This window comes from Callithrix jacchus, chromosome 17, assembly GCF_049354715.1.
Source record: "Callithrix jacchus isolate 240 chromosome 17, calJac240_pri, whole genome shotgun sequence".
In the NCBI taxonomy this organism is placed as follows: domain Eukaryota; kingdom Metazoa; phylum Chordata; class Mammalia; order Primates; family Cebidae; genus Callithrix; species Callithrix jacchus.
Window position 1 is genome coordinate 1,507,979 of NC_133518.1, and position 11,938 is coordinate 1,519,916.

The 11,938-nt window shown below is 35.4% G+C and overlaps 2 non-coding genes across 2 annotated transcripts; both read right to left on the minus strand.

The window, feature by feature from the left end:
* Positions 1-2,145: 2,145 nt before the first annotated feature.
* On the minus strand, positions 2,146-2,252 carry LOC128930894 (U6 spliceosomal RNA). The gene has a single exon (XR_008479193.2). It is a non-coding gene; the product is annotated as a U6 spliceosomal RNA (small nuclear RNA).
* Positions 2,253-3,065: 813 nt separating this feature from the next.
* On the minus strand, positions 3,066-3,172 carry LOC144580059 (U6 spliceosomal RNA). Its single transcript, XR_013528936.1, has one exon. It is a non-coding gene; the product is annotated as a U6 spliceosomal RNA (small nuclear RNA).
* Positions 3,173-11,938: the final 8,766 nt, after the last annotated feature.

The window sequence follows — 11,938 nt, forward strand, 5'->3', positions numbered from 1 at the left end:
GAATACACACTGTATTACATATTAATACATACCATAGTTTTACACAGTACACATTCTTATTACACATTAATACATGCCGTTGTTTTACAGAGTATACATTGTTATTGCACATTAACACATGCCATACTTTTCAACACAACAAATTGTTATTACACATTAATACATGCAATAGTTTTACACAGTACACATTGTTATTACACAATAATATATGCTGTAGTGTTTCAAAGTGTATATTCATATTACACATTAATAAATGCCATAGTTTTACACAGTAAACATTGTTATTACCCATTAATACATGTCATAGTATTCCACATTACACATTGTTATTAAATATTAATATATACCATAGTTTTACCTACTGCACATTAAGACAAACTGTGATTTTGCACAGCACATTTTGTTATTACGCATTAATACAGGCCAGATTTTTGCACAGTACACATTTTTGTTACACATTAATACATGCCACAGTTTTACACAGTATGCATTGTTACTACACATTAATATTTGCCATAGTTTTTCACAGTAGTCATTGTTATTACACATTAATACATTCCCTAGTTTTACACAGTACACACTGTTATTACACCTTAATACATGCTGTACTTTTACACAATACACGTTATTTATCACACATTAATTAATGAAATAGTTTCACACAGTATGCATTTTTATTACACATTAATACATGCTGTAGCTTTCTGCTGTACAAATTGATATTACAACATACCGTAGTTTTAAAGAGTACACATTGTTATTATACATTAGTATATGCCAAAGTTTTACACATTACAGATTATTACTCATTAATAAATGCCATAGTTTTACACAGGACACATTATTACACATTAATACATGCTGTAAAATTCCACAGTACACCTTGTTATTACACATTAATACATGCTGTAGTTTTCCACAGTACACATTGTTATTACACGTTAATACATGAAGTCGTTTTACACAGTACACATTGTTATTACACATTAGTACATGCCCTAGTTTTGCACAGTTCTCATTGTTATGACATGTTAATACACGCCATAGTTTTACACAGTACACATTATTATTACACATTAGTACATATTGCAGTTTTACAGTATACATTATTACACATTAATAGATGCGTAGTTTTCCACAGTACAGTTTTCTATTACACATTAATACATGCCTTTGTTTTACACAGTACACATTTTTATTACACAATATATGCTGTAGTTTTCCACAGTATACATTGTTATTACAAATTTATATTTGCCTTAGTTTTACGCAGCAAACATTTTTATAACACACTAAAATATCCCAATTTTAGTGTAGGTGCTGTGGAATCGAGCACATGCATTGCCTGTCTCAGCTTTTTTATTGTTATTTCCTTATATGTTTTTTATAGGGAGAGGGTTTCACTGTGTCGATCGAGGCGTGTCTCGAAATTGTGACCTAACAATCCGCCCACCTCAGCATTCCAAAGTTCTCGGATTAAAGGCCTGAGTCGCCGAGCCCAGCCCAAGTTTTGCTTTTGTCTTAAAGACGGTGTTCTGCCATGTTGGTCGTGCTGGTCTCGAACCCGCAACTTCGTGAGATCCACAATCCTTGGTCTTTGAAGCGCCTGGATTACAAACTTTCATGGTGCCCCGTCCTTGGCCGCCAAATTTTATTGTTAAAAAAGAAATGAGGGAGAATTTGTCGAGCGCATTGACTCACGGCAGCAATCCCAGCCCTTTAATAGGCCGAGGTGGGCGGGTCACCTGTGGACACGAGTTCCGGGTTAACCTGGGCATTCAGGTGAAAGCCCATTCCACATAAAAAAAAAAGAAGAAATAGTAAACAAGAGAAATCAGACGGTTTAGTGTGCACAGTTGGAACAAAACAAGGTGCCAGTGACTCCACCTCCCACCCCACCTTTCTATATAATGTACTGCTTTCCTGTTGTCATCCAGGCTGGAGTGCAAAACTGCAATCTTGGCTTATTGCAACAACTGTCTAGTGGGTTCCAGTGATCGTCCTGCTGATGCGTCCCAAGTAACTGGGGTTGAATGTGTCATAACCATCAGGTCCAGCTAACTTTCTGTTTATTTTTGTGAACCTAAAATCTATCTGTTTTTGATTTGTACAAAACAGCCACAATGGCAAAACTAAATGAATAAATAAAATACAGAACGCTGCACAGCTTAGCATGTCATCCTTGTGCTGAGGCCAGGCCGGCCTTCTATGTAGCGTTCCAATTTTAGTGTACGTGCTGCTGAAGTGAGCACATGCCATGCCCGGCTCAGCTTTTTTATTTCTTTCGGTTTTTATGTTGTTTATAGCAAGCAGGTAGTGCTGTGTCCTTAGAGGCCAGTCTCGAATTTGTGATCTCACTGTCTGCCTGGCTCGACATTCCACTGTGGTGGCATTACAGGTGTGAGCCGCCGAGCCCAACCCAAGTTTTGTTTTCATTCTAAAGATGGAATTTCACCATGTTGGTCAGGCAGGTCTGGAACCCACATCCTCAAAATTTCTTGTAGCGTTGGTCTTCGAAGCGGCTAAATGACAGGTTCCTGTGAGCCACCGTGCCTGGCAGGCTGACTTTATTATTACAAAAAAAGAACAGAGATACTGTTCCTGGCACTGTGATTATCGCCAGCAATCCTAGCCATTTGAGAGGTCGAGATGTGCAGTTCACCTGAGGTCACGAGTTCCAGGTCAGCCTGGGCATCCAGGTGAAAACCCACCCCACTTAATAAAGGAGAAGAAGAAATAGTAAACAAGAGAAATCAGACAGATTAGTGTGCACAATTGGAACAAAACGAGGTGCCGGGTGATTCCACCGCTCGCCCCACCTTTTGTTATGACATAGTGATTTCCTCTTGTCACCCAGGCTGGAGTGCAACACTGCGATCTCGGCTTATTGCAACAACTGCCTAGTGGGTTCCAGTGATCGTCCTTCCGATGTCTCCAATGTAACTACGGTTGAATGTGTCAACACCACCAGGTCCAGCTAACTTACTGTTTATTTTTGTAAACCTAAAATCTAACTGTATTTGATTTGTACAAAACAGCCAAAAGGGCAAAACTAAATGAATAAATAAAAAATGGAACGCTGCACAGCTTAGCATGTCATCCTTGCACTGAGGCCAGGCCAGCCTTCTATGTAGCATCCCAATTTTAATGTACGTGCTGCCGAAGCAAGCACATGCCATGCTCGGCTCAGCTTTTTTATTTCTTTCAGTTTTTATGTTGTTTATAGCAAGCAGGTAGCACTGTGTCATTAGAGGTCAGTCTCAAATTTGTGATCTTACTTTCCACTCGGCTCGCCATTCCACTGTGGTGGGATGACAGGTATTAGCAGCCGAGCCCAACCCAAGTTTTGTTTTGTTCTAAAGAAAGAATTTCACCATGTTGGTCGGGCGGGTCTGGAACCCGCATTTTCAGAATTTCTTTTGGCGTTGGTCTTCGAAGTGCCTAAATGACAGGCTGCTGTGAGCCACCGTGCCTGGCAGGCCTTTAGTGTTACAAAAAAAGAACAGAGAGACTGTGCCCGGCACTGTGATTAATGCCAGCAATTCTAGCCATTTAAGAGGTCGAGGTGGGCGGTTCACTTGAGGTCAGCCTGGGCATCTTGGCAAAAACCCGTTTCACTTAAAAAAAAAGTAGCAAAAGAAAAGAACAGAAATTAGACAGATTATTGTGCACAATTGGAACAAAACGAGGTGTTGGGTGACTCCACCCCACGCCCTGCCTTTCTTTATGACGTATTGTTTTTCTCTTGTCACCCAGGCTGGAGTGCAAGAGTGCGATCTTGACTTACTGCAACAACAGCCTCCTGTGTTCCAGCAATCATCCAGCCGATGCCTCCGAAGTAACTGGGGTTGCAGGTGTCCACATCACCACATCCAGCTAACTTTCAATTTTTTTTTTTTTTGGTACCTCAAATCTATCTGTATTTGATTTCTACAAAAGAGCTGCATGGGCCAAAAAAAAAAAAAAATACAAAACGACACAAACATTTGCGTGTCAGTCTTGCACTGTGTCCATGCCGGCTTTTTGTGTAGCATCCCAATTTTAGTGTAGGTGCTGCCAAATCGAGCACATGCAATGCCTGTCTTAGCATTTTTATGGTTATTTGGTTATATGTTTTTCATAGGGAGAGGGTTGCGCTGTGTCGTTCGACGCAATTCTCAAAATTGTGACCTAACAATCCGCCCACCTCGGCATTCCAAAGTTCTCAGATTACAGGCGTGAGTGGCCGAGCCAAGCCCCAGTTGTGTTTTCGTTTTAAAGACAGGGATTTGTTATGTTGGTCATGCCAGTATCCAACCCGCAACCTCACGAGATCCACATCCCTCAGTTTTGAAGCACCTAGATGACAGGTTCTCATGATGCATTGTTCTTGGCCACCGAATTTTATTGTTAGTAAAGAAATAAGGGAGACTGTGCCAGGCGCTTTGACTCACGCCAGCAATCCCAGCCCTTTAATAGACTGAGGTGGGCAGGTCACCTGCAGTCTCGAGTTCCGGGTCAGCCTGGGCATCCAGGTGAAAGCCCATTCCACTTAAAAAAAGAAGAAGAAATAGTAAACAAGAGAAATCAGACAGATTAGTGTGCACAATTGGAACAAAACGAGGTGCTGGGTGACTCCACCCCCCACCCCGCCTTTCTTTTTGACGTACTGCTTTGCTCTTGTTACCCAGGCTGGAGTGCAACACTGGGATCTTAGCTTATTGCAAAAACTGCCTAGTGGGTTCCAGTGATCGTCCTGCCGATGCCTCACAAGTAACTGGGGTTGAATGTGTCAACACCACCAGGTCCAGCTAACTTACTGTTTATTTTTGTGAACCTAAAATCTATCTGTATTTGATTTGTACAAAACAGCCACAACAGCAAAACTAAATGAATAAATAAAAAACGGAACGCTGGACAGCTTAGCGTGTCATTCTTGCGCTGAGGCCAGGCCGGCCTTTTATGTAGCATCCCAATTTTAGTGTACGTGCTGCCGAAGCGAGCACATGCCATGCCCAGCTCAACTTTTCTATTTCTTTCAGGTTTTATGTTTTTTATAGCAAGCGGGTAGCGCTGTCTCATTAGAGGCCAGTCTCGAAATGGTGATCTCACTGTCCTCCTGGCTTGACATTCCACTGTGGGGATTACTGGTGTGAGCCAGTGAGCCCAACCCAAGTTTTGTTTTTGTTCTAAAGACGGAATTGGACCATGTTGGTGGGGCAGGTTGGAACTTGCCTCCTCAAAATTTTTTTAGCATTGGTATTCAAAGCACCTAAATGACAAGCTCCTGTGAGCCACCATGCCTTGCAGGCCAACTTTATTGTTAAAAAACAGAACAGAGAGACTGTGCCCGGCACTGTGACTAACGCCAGCAAACCTAGCCATTTGGGAGGTTGAGGTGGGCGGTTCACATGAGGTCACGAGTTTTGGGTCAGCCTGGGCATCTCAGTGAAAATCCATTTCACTTAATAAAAAAGAAGTAGAAAAAGGAATAAACAGAAATCAGAAAGATTCATGTACACAATTGGAACAAAACGAGGTGCCGGGTGACTCCACCCCACACCCTGTCTTCTTTATGACATACTCTTTCCCTCTTGTCACCCAAGCTGGAGTGCAACAGTGTGATCTTGGCTTATTGTGACAACTGCCTCCTGGGTTCCAGAGATAGTCCTGCTGTTGCCTCCCAAGTAACTGGGGTTGCAGGTGTCCACATCACCACATCCAGCTAACTTTCAGTTATTTTTTGGTACCTCAAATCTATGTGAACTTGATTTCTACAAAACAGCCACATGGGCAAAAAAAAAATACAAAACGTTGCACACATTTGCATGTGAGCCTTGCGCTCTGGCCACACCTGCCTTTTGTGTAATAACATATTAATAAATGAAGTAATTTTACAATGTACACGTTGTTATTGCACATTAATACATGCCGTAGATTTCCACAGGACACTTTGTTGTTACACATTACTACCTGCTGTAGTTTTACACAATACGTATTGTTATTACACATTAATAAAGGCCATAGTTTTACACAACACTCATTATTACACATTAATTCATGCTGTAGTTTTACACAGTACATATTGTTATTACACATTAATACATGCCCTAGTTTTACACAGTACACCTTGTTATTACACATTAATAGATGAAGTAGTTTCATACAGTACACATTGTTATTACACAATCTATGCTGTAGTTTTACACAGTACACATTATTACACATTGATTCTTGCCATAGTTTTACACAGTATGCATTATTACTCACTTATACATGCCAAAGTTTTTCACTTTATGTGGCATATTTATTACACATTAATAAATATATAATTAATATATTTATATATTTATTTATATATTATATAATAATTAATATATTTATTTTTATATAATAATTAATATATTTATATATAATTATAAAATTATTATATAATTATAAAATTAATTTATTAATTATATAAATAATAAATTATTTATATAATTAATTTTATATATATGTAATAATTAATGTGGCATATTTATTACACATTAATACATTCCCTAGTTTTACACAGTACCCATTATTACACATTAATACATGCCATACTTTTACACAGTACACATTGTTATTACACATTAATACATGATGTAGTTTTTTACAGTAGGCATTGTAATTACAGATTAAAACATTCCCTAGTTTTGCACACAAAGCACTGTTATTACACATTAATAGCTGAAGTAGTTTTCCACAGTACACGTTATTACACATTAATACATGCCATAGTTTTACACAGTGCATGTTGTTATTACATGTTAATACATGCCGTACTTTCACACAGTACACATTGTTATTACACATTAATACATGCTGTAGTTTTCCACAGTACATATTATTATTGCACATTAATGCATGCTGTACTTTCATAGAGTACACATTGTTATTAAACATTAAAACATGAAATAGTTTTTTACACTACATATTGTCATTGCACATTAATACATGCATAGTTTTACACAGTACACATTTTCATACCAAATAAATACAAGTCATACTTTCGCACCATACACGTTATTACACATCAATAGACAAAGTAGTTTTATACAGTACCCGTTATTACACATAAATACATGCCATAGTTTTACACAGCACACATTTTTATTACACATGAATACATGCTGTGCTTTCACACAGTACACGTTATTACCCATTAATACATGAAGTAGTTTCACACAGTACACACTGTTGTTACACATTAATACAAGCCATGGATTTCCACAGTACACATTGTTATTACACATCAATGCGTTCTGTAGTTTTACACAATATACATTGTTATTACACATTAATAAATGCTGTCGTGTTCCACAGTATACTTTGTTATTACACATTAATACATGCCATAGTTTTACAGAGTACACATTTTTATTACACATGAATACATGCTGTGCTTTCACACAGTACACGTTATTACCCATTAATGCATGAAGTAGTTTCACACAGTACACACTGTTGTTACACATTAATACAAGCCATAGATTTCCACAGTACACATTGTTATTACACATTAATAAATGCTGTCGTGTTCCACAGTATACTTTGTTATTACACATTAATACATGCCATAGTTTTACAGAGTACACATTATTACACATTAACATATGCCACAGTTTTCCAAATTACACATTGTTATTACATATTAATATATTCTGTAGTTTTACATAGTGCACATTAAGACATACCATAGTTTTATACAGTCCATTCTGTTTTAACACATTAATACATGCCCTAGTTTTACACAGGACACATTGTTATTACACATTAATACATGCATACTTTCACACAGCACATTGTCATTAATACACACATTAATACATGCCATACTTTCACAGAGTACACCTTGTTATTACAATTAATACAGGAAGTAGTTCTACAGAGTACACATTGTTATTACACATTAACAAATGCCATAGTTTTCCACAATACACATTGTTATTACACATTAATCAATGCCGTAATTTAACACAGTACAGAGTGTTATTACACAATAATACATGCTGTAGTTTTCCAAAGTACATGTTATTGCACATTAATTCATGCTGTAGTTTTACACAGTACACACTTCTATTAAACATTAATACATGCCATACTTTTACACAGTAGATGTTATTATACATTAATAGATGAAGTAGTTTTACACAGTACACGTTGTTATTACACAATAATATGTGTACTTTGACACAGTACATGCTGTTATAACACATTAATACATGAAGTTGTTTTACACAGTACTCATTTTTATTACACAATAGTACGTGCCATAGTTTTCCCCAATACACACTGTATTACATGTTAATACATACCGTAGTTTTACACAGCACACATTGTTTTTACACATTAATACATGCCATTGTTTTACAGAGTATACATTGTTATTACACATTAACACATGCCATGGTTTTCAACAGTAAAAATTGTTATCACACATTAATACATGCCATAGTTTTACTCACTACACATTGTTATTACCCAATAATATATTCCATAGTGTTTCACAGTATATGTTTATATTACACATTAATAAATGCCATAGATTTACACTGTAAACATTGTTATTACCCATTAATACATGCCATAGTTTTCCACATTACACATTATTACATATTAATATAAACTGTAGTTTTACATAGGGCACATCAAGACATGCTGTAGTTTTACACAATACATATTGTTATTACACATTAAGACATGCCATAGTTTTACATAGTACATATTATTACACATTAATTCATGCCGTAGTTTTATGCAGTATGCATTGTTATTACACATTATTACATGAAGTACTTTTACAAAGTACAGGTTGTTATTACACATTAATAGATGAAGTAGTTTTACACAGTACATGTTGTTATTACACATTAATACATGAAGTCATTCTACAAGGTACATTTTCATTACACATTAATACATGCCATCGTTTTCCACAGTACACATTGTTATTACACATTAATACATGCTGTAGTTTTTCACAGTATAGATTGTTATTACAGATTAATAAAGACCATAGTTTTCTACAGTATATTCTGTTATTACACATTAATATATACTGTACTTTCACTAAGTACACATTGTTATTCAACAATAAAACATGCCATAGTTTTACACAGTAGATATTGTTATTGCACATTAATACATGCCATAGTTTCACACAGTACACATTTTCATTCCAGATTTATACAAGCCATACTTTCACACCATAAATGTTATTATTACACATTAATAGATGAGTTTTTTACAGTACATGTTGTTATTACACATTAATACATGCCGTAGTTTTACACAGCAGACATTGTTTTTACACATTAATACATGCTGTACTTTCACACAGTACATGTTGTTATTACACATTAATACATGATGTAGTTTTCCACAGTACACATTGTTGTGACACATTAATACGTGTCATAGTTTTCCACAATACATGTTGTTATTACATATTAAAACATGCCATTGTTTTGCACAGTACACATTGTTATTACATGTTAATGCATGCTGTAGTTTTACACAATATACATTGTTATTACACATTAATACATGCCGTACTTTTCCCTAGTTGGCATTTTTATTACACATTAATGCATGCCATACTTTTGCTCAGTACATGTTGTTATTACACAGTAATATATGCCATAGTTTTACTCAGTACAGGTTATTACACATTAATATATGCCCTAGATTTCACAATACATATTGTTATTTCACATTAATACATGCCGTAATTTTTCACAGTACAGCTTGTTATTACACATTAATACATGCCATAGTTTTGCACAGTAGGCATTGTTATTACACATTAATACATGCTGTAGTTTTACAGATTACACATTGTTATTACACAGAAATACATGCCATAGTTTTACACAGTACACATTGTTATTACACATTAATATGTGAAGTAGTTTTACACAGTACACATTACATATTTATACCTGAAATAGTTTTCCAGAAAACACATTGTCATTACACATTAATACGTGATGTAGTTTTACATAGTACACATTGTTATTACACATTAATACATGTGTAGTTTTGCACAGTAGGCATTGTTATTACATGTTAATACAAGCTGTAGTTTTACACAGTATGCATTGTTATTACACATTAATACATGGCGTAGTTTTCCACAGTAGGCATTATTACACATTAATGCATGCCATAGTTTTACACAGTTCATATTGTTATTACACATTAATACATGCGGTCGTTTTTCACAGTACACGTTATTACACATTGATACATGACATAGTTTTTTATCGTACATGTTGTTATTACACAATTATACATGCCGTAGTTCTACACAGCACAAATTTTTATTACACGTTAGTGCATGCCATAGTTTCCCAAAGCACAGGTCATTATTACACATTAATACATGCCTTAGTTTTCCACAGTTTACATTGTTATTACACAATAATACATGGCATAGTTTTCCACAGTACACTTTGTTCTTACATATTAATACATACCATAATTTTACATGGTGCACATTAAGACATACTGTAGTTTTACACAGTACATGTTGTTATTCCTCATTAATACATGCCATAATTTTACAGAGTACACATTAATACATGCCATAGTTTTACACGGTATGCATTGTTATTACACATTTATAAATGCCCTAGTTTTATACAGTATGCATTATTATTTCACATGAATACATTCCCTAGTCTTACACAGTACAGGCTGTTATTACATATGAATACATTCCATAGTTTTTCACTTTACACATTATAACATATTAATATATACTGTAGTTTTACATAGGGCACATTGAGACATATTTTACTTTTATACAATACATAATGTTATTAAACATTAATACCTGTGGTAGTTTCACACAATACACAATATTACATATTAATTCATTTTATAGTTTAACACAGTACGCATTGTTATAGCACATTAATACATGCTGTAGTTTTACACAGTACACGTTGTTATTACACATTAATAGATGAAGTAGTTTTACACAGTATACGTTATTAAACATGAATACATGCCATATAGTTTTACCCAGTACACATTGTTATTTCACATTTATACATGCCATACTTTCACACAGAACATGTTGTTACTGCACATTAATACATGAAGCAGTTTTACACAGTCCACATTATTATACAGTAATACATGCCATAGTTTTGCAGAACACACATTGTTATTACACATTCATACATGACATAGATTTACAAAGTATAAATTGTTATTACCATAAATACATGCTGCAGTTTTACACAGTACACATTATTATTACACATTAATACATGCCGTAGTTTTTCACAGTAGGCATTGGTATTACAGATTAATATATGCCATAGTTTTGCACACTACGCATTGTTATTACACATTAATACATGCTGTAGTTTTACACAGGACGCATTGTTATTACAAAATAATACATTCTGTACTTTTCCACACTACACGTTGTTATTACACATTTATACATGCCATAGTTTTCCAAAGTATGCATTGTTATGAACCATTAATACATGCCATACTTTCACACAGTACACCTTCTTATTACACATTAATACATGAAGTAATTTTACACAGTATACATTGTTATTACAGATTAGTACATGCCGTAGTTTTATGCAGTACACATTGTTGTTACACATTAATACATGGCGTAGTTTTCCACAGTAGGCATTGTTATTACACATTACTATATGCCATAGTTTTACACAGTACACGTTATTACACATTGACACATGTCCTAGTTTTATACAGTACACGTCGTTTTTATACATTGCTACATCCCATAGTTTTCCACAGTACAGTTTGTTATTGCACATTAATTCATGCCATAGTTTTCCACAGTACACATTATTACACATTGATACATGCCATGGTTTTACACAGTACAAATTGTTATTGCACATTAATGCAGGCAGTAGTTTTACACAGTTAACGTTGT